General features: G+C 47.0%; 1 long non-coding RNA gene across 1 annotated transcript; it reads right to left on the bottom strand.

Moving 5' to 3' along the window:
* Positions 1-3101: 3101 nt before the first annotated feature.
* On the bottom strand, positions 3102-6915 carry LOC137205395 (uncharacterized). Its single transcript, XR_010934118.1, has 3 exons — positions 6569-6915; positions 4637-4810; positions 3102-3686 (listed from the first exon to the last, which is right to left on the bottom strand). It is a non-coding gene; the product is annotated as an uncharacterized lncRNA (long non-coding RNA).
* Between the last annotated feature and the right edge of the window lie 1146 nt (positions 6916-8061).

The raw sequence follows: 8061 nt of genomic DNA, 5'->3' as shown, positions 1-8061 counted from the left end.
ATTCTCAGTGCAGCAGCTCAGAGCAAAAGGCAAAGTCTACAGCAGCCCACAGGGTCTGTGGGATCTTGCACCTCTCCAGAACCTGCACCCCCCCACACACACACATACACATTCCCACCTGAGCACACTCCTGCCTCAGGGCCTTTGCACATTCTGCCCCTTCTGCTTTCTCCCAGATGGCCACTAGTTCTGCTCCTTCACTTTACTAAGGTCTCTGCTCAAAATTAACCTCATCAGAGATTTCCCTGACTTCTTTATAGAAACAGCATCACCAGCCCATCACTCTCAACCCCCTTATCCTGCCTGTTTTCCTTCACAGCCCTCATCGCCACCTTCACACTCTGTATTTATTTGTCTGTAACCCCATCACCACCACCACCAAACTGTAAGCTTCACGAGGGTAGGGTCTGCTGCTTCCCCAGTGCCTGGAGCAGTGTCTGTGCAGAAGAGGGACCTGGTGCATATTTGGGGAGAATGAATGAATCCTCCCACCAGCCCCAGCCACACGCACCAGTACCACTCTCTTTTTGAATGGACACACAAATAAATAAGACAGGTTGCTAAATTAAGCTCTAGACTTTTTTTTTTTTTGCCAAGCTTGGCATCTTTCCAGGCCTGAGTTTCCCTGTGTGAATCTGAAGGTTAGCAGGCCTGGGACAAGCTTTGTGAGTGTAGGAACCAAGTCCTCTTCACTGCTCATCCCAGAGACGGCACTCAGAAGGGGCTCAGCACTCAATAAATTAAAAGCTGGTTCAGAGAAGGTGCAGGGCCCAATGGGACAGGTTGTGTTCTTCACACAAAAGCTTTTGCCTCCAATCTGGGGAGCTGAGAGCTGGGTGAGGGAGAAATAGGATTGAATCCTGTCACCAGGAAGGTCCCCAGGTGTGTAACTAAACCTCCACATGACTTAAGGGTTTTAGAAGAAACTTGGTTTGGTGGTTACGGCCCCCGACAGTAGGGCAACCCTGCCCTCTGGTGGCCACCTAGTGTGGTGCCATCTCGGAAAAGCTTTGCCCAAAAAACGTAAGAAAAAATTTTTTTCATCGACAAGTTGCCTAACTCCGTTATAGACAACGGGGAAGACATCAAACAAGAGAATAAAAAGTAATCACATCACCTTAATACCCTTGATGCTACTGGAACTTCCAATCTTATGCCAATTTTATGCCTAGTTCATTCATTCGATCAAGTATCTACGGAGTACCCACCATGTCCCAGGCACTGTTCCAGGCAATGGCTGTGAACAAAACAAGTAAAAAAAATCAGTCACTGTATTTGTGCTGCTTACACCCTGCCTGTAATCAGTCTGTATTTTTTATCCTGATATCTTCACTTCTATCATAACTTATGTTGCCACACACACTTCATAAAAATCTCTGCCAGCCCACTGAGTTAATGTCTTCAGCCATTTGTCCAGTATATGGGCACCTTCTTCTTGAAATTAGAATGAGGCAGATAAGTCTCCTTTTTTGCAAGAGTCAGGTGCTGCTGCCTGAACTGCTGCCACATGCCACCCACGTGGGTTTCTTACTGTCTGCAAGTCCTCAGTCCTGGACGTCTGAGTGCTCCAGACCTGAAGTCAGGGCACACGACTTCTATCTAAATACCACCTGCCGGCATTATTCTAGGGGCTGGGGATGCAGCCATGAAAAAGGCAGGCAGGGGCTTCCCTGGTGGCGCAGTGGTTGAGAGTCCGCCTGCCGATGCAGGGGACACGGGTTCGTGCCCCGGTCCGGGAAGATCCCACATGCTGCGGAGCGGCTGGGCCCGTGGGCCATGGCCGCTGAGCCTACGCGTCCGGAGCCTGTGCTCCGCAACGGGAGAGGCCACAACAGTGAGAGGCCCGCGTACCGCAAAAAAAAAAAAAAGAAAAAAGAAAAAAGAAAATACACTGGATGAAGAGTCCATTCATAAGTGTAACACAAAGAGCAAACTACTCAGAAAGTCACTTACCCAGATGTAGGTAATATGTTTCTAAAGAAAAGCTGTAAACTTCACTGAGGAGCAAAAACGAAGACTCGAATAAATGGAAAAACACATTTTGTCTTGAACAAAAAGACAGTATTGTGAAAATGTGAAGTTTCCTTAAATTTATCTATACATTTGCCACGTACATATAATATAACCTTCTGAACTATAGGGCCAGTATATTACACTTCCCCAACTCCTAGTACCTTCCCTCCACACCACATACCACAGTGTGATTAAATTACTTTGTAATTACATATTTCAGGCTGCTTACCCACTACACTGATAAAATAACATTAAAATTCATCTGGAAAAAAAATGAGTGCAAATGGCCAATAAATTTCTAAAACAGAACCTCACTAGGTAAAAATATATACATGATAAAGCTGGAGTAAATAAAGCAATTTGGCACACATACAAGAATAGGCAGAAAGATCAATAGAACACAATACAGAGCCCAGAAGTAGACACAACTATACATGGAAATTTAGAATATGATAAAGCCGGAACTACATGGGGGGAATGGATTACTCAGTAAATAGTATTGGGAACATGGCTAGCCATTTGGAAAACCATTAAATGTGGATCTATACCTCTCTCCTTCACATCAAAATAAATTACAGATGGGTCAAAGATTTAAATGTAAAAATCAAACCATGAAAGCATGAGAAGAAAGCATGAATAGATTTCTTCTGCAGCAGCAGAGTAGAAAATCATGGTACTAATTCCATAAACTGAGAAGGAAAGGATTAATTAATTTGATTCTAAAAAGCATAAAACTCTTTCATGGCAAAAATAAAGTCAAAAGACCATTGGAAAACTGGGAGAAATATTTGCAACAATATGAGAGACAATGTGCCTATTTCCTTAACTACAAAGAATGCTTGGAACTCAAAAGCCAAAGATAAAGAACTCAGCAGAAAGAACAGGCAAGGCAACTCAGCAGAAAGAGAGATTCACGTGGATAACAGATATGCTGGAAGCTCAGCCTAACTCGTAATTTTAAAAATACAATTTAAAAGGAGTTGCCAATTTTTACCTATCCACGTGACAAAGATATGGGGGAGTGTTGATGAGGGTGAGGAGAAGTCGCACTCTGGAAATGGAAATCAGAAGGCCATTCTGAGAGGCAATAGCTATCAACATTTTAATTGCACGTCTCCATTAAGCCAGCAATTCCACTTCTAGGAACTGATTGCACTGCAGCGATTTTTATAAGAGCAAATCACTGGGAACAATAGGGCAGCAGTCCTCGGATTTGGCGGTAGGAAAAAGCTCTGGCGCACTTGCAAGTGAAAAATGCAAGGTGCGGGAGTCTGCATTGTTTGTTTTTAAGGTTGCATACATACACACCTGTATACATACATAGGCAATTATGTACACACATATAAAAAAGCATTTATATGCCTCGAAAAAAATTGGAAGTACACGGAAGGAACCGGTTGCCTCTGGGAAGTAGGTCTGGAGGTTGCAGATGAGGGAAAGAGGGATCTGGTTTGGACATTTCACCATATATCCTTTATTATTTGAATTTTTACCATAAGTGTGTATTAGCTTTTGTAATAGTACCAAATTGTTTCATTGCTGTTGTTGTTGTTGTTTTAAGATCACTCAGGCTGCCATGGAGTGAACTGACCAAAGTCACAAGTCATGGCTTGTGGAGAGACATCTGGCCATCCAGATATGACATGATGGTGGCTGGGATGGCGGCGGTGCAGCTGAAAAGAAATAAATGGATTCCAGATTTACTTAAAAGGCAATGCCGACCAGAAGGAAGGTGAGAAATGAACCCCTTTGCGCTCCCACAGCAACTCTCCTGTCTCACCTTTCTGCCCTACAGCCACTAGACTATCAGCTCTGGGAGGACAGAGCCTGGAGGAGCCCAGGAAGCCGGTGTGCCAGCACTGGCTCTAGGAGCTCAGAGCCTCCAAGTGGGAGACGCCCCATGGAGCTAGTGCAGGGAAAGGCACAGAGCACGGGGGAACCTCGGGGAAGACGGCAGGGTCTGAGCCGGCTCTGCCCATCGACCCCCATTACACATCCTCACAAGTACGAGCTTCGGCACCTGCTGAACAAGTATTTGCATGGGTACCATCTACCCTAGATTCAGAAGGGTGTGTAAGCAGAGGCCGTTCCTGACAGGTACACCACCTGCCTCCTCCGCCACTCACTCCCCACAGCCCGAACCCTGGTTCCTGCCCGGCGGGAAGCATGACTTTATTGGCTGGGTGGACTTGGTCCAGGAGGAAGGGTACTCAGCCTTCCCCACCACATCCCTGAGCCCCGGTCCCCACACTCCCTGCCCTCGGCACCTGCCGTTTAGAGGAAGTGATCCTCTGGCCTACCCTGCTGCCCTTCCAACTAGGCCTCCCTCTAACCTTCAACACCTGCAGGCCCCAAATCCACTGAGCAGGGAGTCGAAACTCTGCCCTACAACCACCGGGAAAATCAGGATGACTTCTCAGAGGAGGCAACATTTGAGCTGGGCTTTGAAGCATGAAGAGGAATGAGCTTCTGGCAGATAAAAAAGGACAAAAAGGTGTGCACGGGGTATTCAAGACCCAGCAGGCTTCTTGTAGGGTGGGACTGAGAGCTTGATGGGCTGAGTTAGAGGCAGCCAGATTGTTAAATGCTCTAGGGAGTTATAGTCACAATTGTAACCTCATACCTTGCTGGACCCCCCATGCCCTGGTGTGCTCCCTTCAGAGGGTGCTTCTCACACAGGTATATGTGTGATCCATCTTCTCTACCAGACTCTGAGTTCCTCCAGAAAGGACTGTCATCTCTGTCCAGAGTACCTCGCACGCCCTAGGGCATAGATGCACAACAAATGTTTGATGACCTAAAAGGAAGGGATATTTGCAATTGTGGTGATCACACAACTATAAACATAGGTCAAAACTCAGTGGACTGTATGCCTAAAATTGGTGAATGTTACTGTCTGTGAATTACACCACAGTAAAGCTGACAGGAGAAAGTATAAGCGAACAGCAGAGTACCTGTGCTTTGCAGTTCACCGGGCACTTTCCCATCACTCATCTCGTGTAATCCCAGCCATAGCCCCATTTCACAGATGGAGAAACCGAGGTGTCTGTCTCTTGCCCAGATCCCACAGTCACCAACCTGGGCCCCACCCTCAGAGCTTAAGGCTCACAGGAGATGAGCCCGAGGGACATTTTCAGAGGCTGTGTTTGGGAAAATCCAATGTGTTCCCTCTGCAGTGCCACTTAGTCCTCTTCTAAAATCTGAGGGGGGGACTTCCCTGGTGGCGCAGTGGTTATGGGTCCACCTGCCAATGCAGGGGACACGGGTTTGAGCCCTGGTCTGGGAGGATCCCACATGCCGTGGAGCAACTGGTCCTGTGAGCCACAACTGCTGCGCCTGTGCTCTGGAGCCCGCAAGCCACAACTACTGAAGCCTGCATGTCACAACTACTGAAGCCCACGCGCCTAGAGCCCATGCTCCACAACAAGAAAAGCCATCGCAGTGAGAAGCCCCTGCACCGCAGTGAAGAGTAGCCTCTGCTCGCTGCAGTTAGAGAAAGCCCACGCCAGCAACGAAGACCCAACGTAGCCAAAAATAAATTAATTAATTAAAAAATAATAATAAAATAAAATAAAATCTGAGGGGACAGAAACAGTGACCGCAGAGGCTAGTACTGGGTTCCTGCTGTGATTCCTGCTATCTTGCTTTCTGGCCCCTACAGAGAGCTTGGGCACATCAGTTCTGTCCAGTGGGGCTCCTCAGGCCGGCCACAGAGGCTCTGGGTGACACACACTCCTGCCTCCTGCCCACCCCAAGTCCACACAAAATATGTCACTTTCTCTGTGTGAGTTATTGGGGCTCTCAGTCAGATTCCCTCCAAAGAAAGGCGTTCTACTGCAAATAGCGTTGCCAGATTTAAATAAAAATACAAGACAGAATATTTGGGACATACATATACTACACAGGGCATACTAAACAGGATATACTGACACTGAAAAACTATCTGTTGCTTATCTGAAATTCAAATTTAACTGGGTATCCTGTATTTTATCTGGCCATCTTAACTGCCCCCTCAATCAAATTAAATTAAGAAAACTTTAAATTATATTAAGAATAAAATAAAACAAAACAAATAATAATAAAGTACAATATAAAAAAGAAAGTGAAATGATAAAATTATTTTTTTAATAACATAAAATATAATACAAATTTTTTTTTTTTTTTTTTTTGCGGTATGTGGGCCTCTCACTGTTGTGGCCTCTCCGGTTGCGGAGCACAGGCTCCAGACGCGCAGGCTCAACGGCCATGGCCCACGGGTCCAGCCGCTCCGCGGCATGCAGGACCCTCCCGGACCGGGGCACGAACCCGTGTCCCCTGCATCGGCAGGCGGACTCTCAACCACTGCGCCACCAGGGAGGCCCTACAAAAATTTTTAAGTAAATATAAAATAACAAATTTTTGAATAATAAAATAAATTAATAAAATAAGATAAAGATAAAATAATATAAAATAACACACCCCAGCGGGCGAAGGTTGGCCCCTGGCGCCCCGCAGGCTGTCTAGCCGGTGGCCTTGGCGTCTCCCGGGCCGCCCGCCCCGCCCTTGAAGCGCTCACCTGCGGCCCACCCGCGGCGGCGGCTCACTCCGGAGGGTGACGCAGGGCCCGCAGAAAGCTCTGGAAGAGCCGCTGCCCAGGGCTTGCCCTGCTGCGCTTCCCAGGCGGCGATCGCCCCGGAGAAGTGGGGGCTTGTCACTCAGGACCCCCCCAACACGGCATCCGAAGGACGCGGCGGTTTTTCAACCGCTTTTTAACCTAATCCAGTGTGTTCTAGAAATGGCTTTCTGCCGCTCAGAAAGAAGCGCCCGAAGAGGGAGCAAATGCCGCTCCGTTTTCCGGAAAGTCGCAGGCTCCGCCTCGCCTCTGCTGCTTTGTCTCGCCGGGGAGAAGGTGGTGGGCGCCAGCTGGGTTGGCGAGGTCCTAGGACGCCCGCCAAGGCCCCGTGGGAGGTGACGCCGGTGACAGCTCTTCTCGCTGAACTTTGCTGCCCCTGCATTCTGCCACTCACATCCCAGGTGAAGTTGTGTAGGTAGAAAAAGGTGGAGGTGTCCTTGTTTTTTTCCTACGAATCTGAATGCCGAAAGGCACAGCAGAGAATTTTCACTCACTTGGGAGAAAGCCAATCTGTAGGTTGGAAAAGACAATAATAAAGGTATCATAACATTAAATTAATAAAACACAATACAGCCACAAAGCTCCAGGCTTCCTTATACCCGATGCTCCCACTCCCTGGGAACTTATGCTAATGAAATAGTTCAAAAGAATAAAAGTGCTATACGCATAGCAATGTTCGTTATGGCATTATTGACGGTGCCTAAGAATTGGAAACAACTTAAGATCTAGTAAGAAGGATGGTTAAGAAAACGATTTTACACCCTCAAGATGACACAGCTAGTAGGTGATTATTGCCAGGGTTGTAGAAACACAGGAAATGTTTACAATATCATCTTAGTGTAAAATAGTGTAACATGAAATGCTACTCATGGATCTCAGCTCCTTAGAAGTACTTTGTTTTTAATTGATGTTTTATTTGGATAATTGTAGATTCACGTGCAGTTGTAAGAAATAATACAAGGGCTTCCCTGGTGGCACAATGGTTGGGAGTCTGCCTGCCGATGCAGGGGACACGGGTTCGTGCCCCGGTCCGGGAAGATCCCACATGCCGCGGAGCGGCTGGGCCCGTGAGCCAAGGCCGCTGAGCCTGCGCGTCCAGAGCCTGTGCTCCGCAACGGGAGAGGCCACAGCAGTGAGAGGCCCACGTACTGCAAAAAAAAGAAAAAGAAAAAAGAAAGAATACAAAAAGCTACCACTTTTACAGTTTCCCCCATTGGTGACATCTTGCAAAACAAGGATATTGACAGTGATATAATCCACTGACCTCATGCAGATTTCCCCAATTTTATTATACTCCTGTCTGTGTGTGTGTGTGTGTGTGTGTGTGTGTGTGTGTATTCTGTACAATTTTAGCACATCGGAATGGTTTTTTTAAAGAACGTGTCCATGTGTAGAACTGTGTGAAGGTGGTGGGATGTGAGAGATTTTCTTTTCAA

This window comes from Pseudorca crassidens, chromosome 14 (assembly GCF_039906515.1).
Source record: "Pseudorca crassidens isolate mPseCra1 chromosome 14, mPseCra1.hap1, whole genome shotgun sequence".
NCBI classification, from domain to species: Eukaryota; Metazoa; Chordata; class Mammalia; order Artiodactyla; family Delphinidae; genus Pseudorca; species Pseudorca crassidens.
The sequence above is the reverse complement of the archived record's forward strand: the minus strand, read 5'-3'. Positions and strand labels throughout refer to the sequence as shown.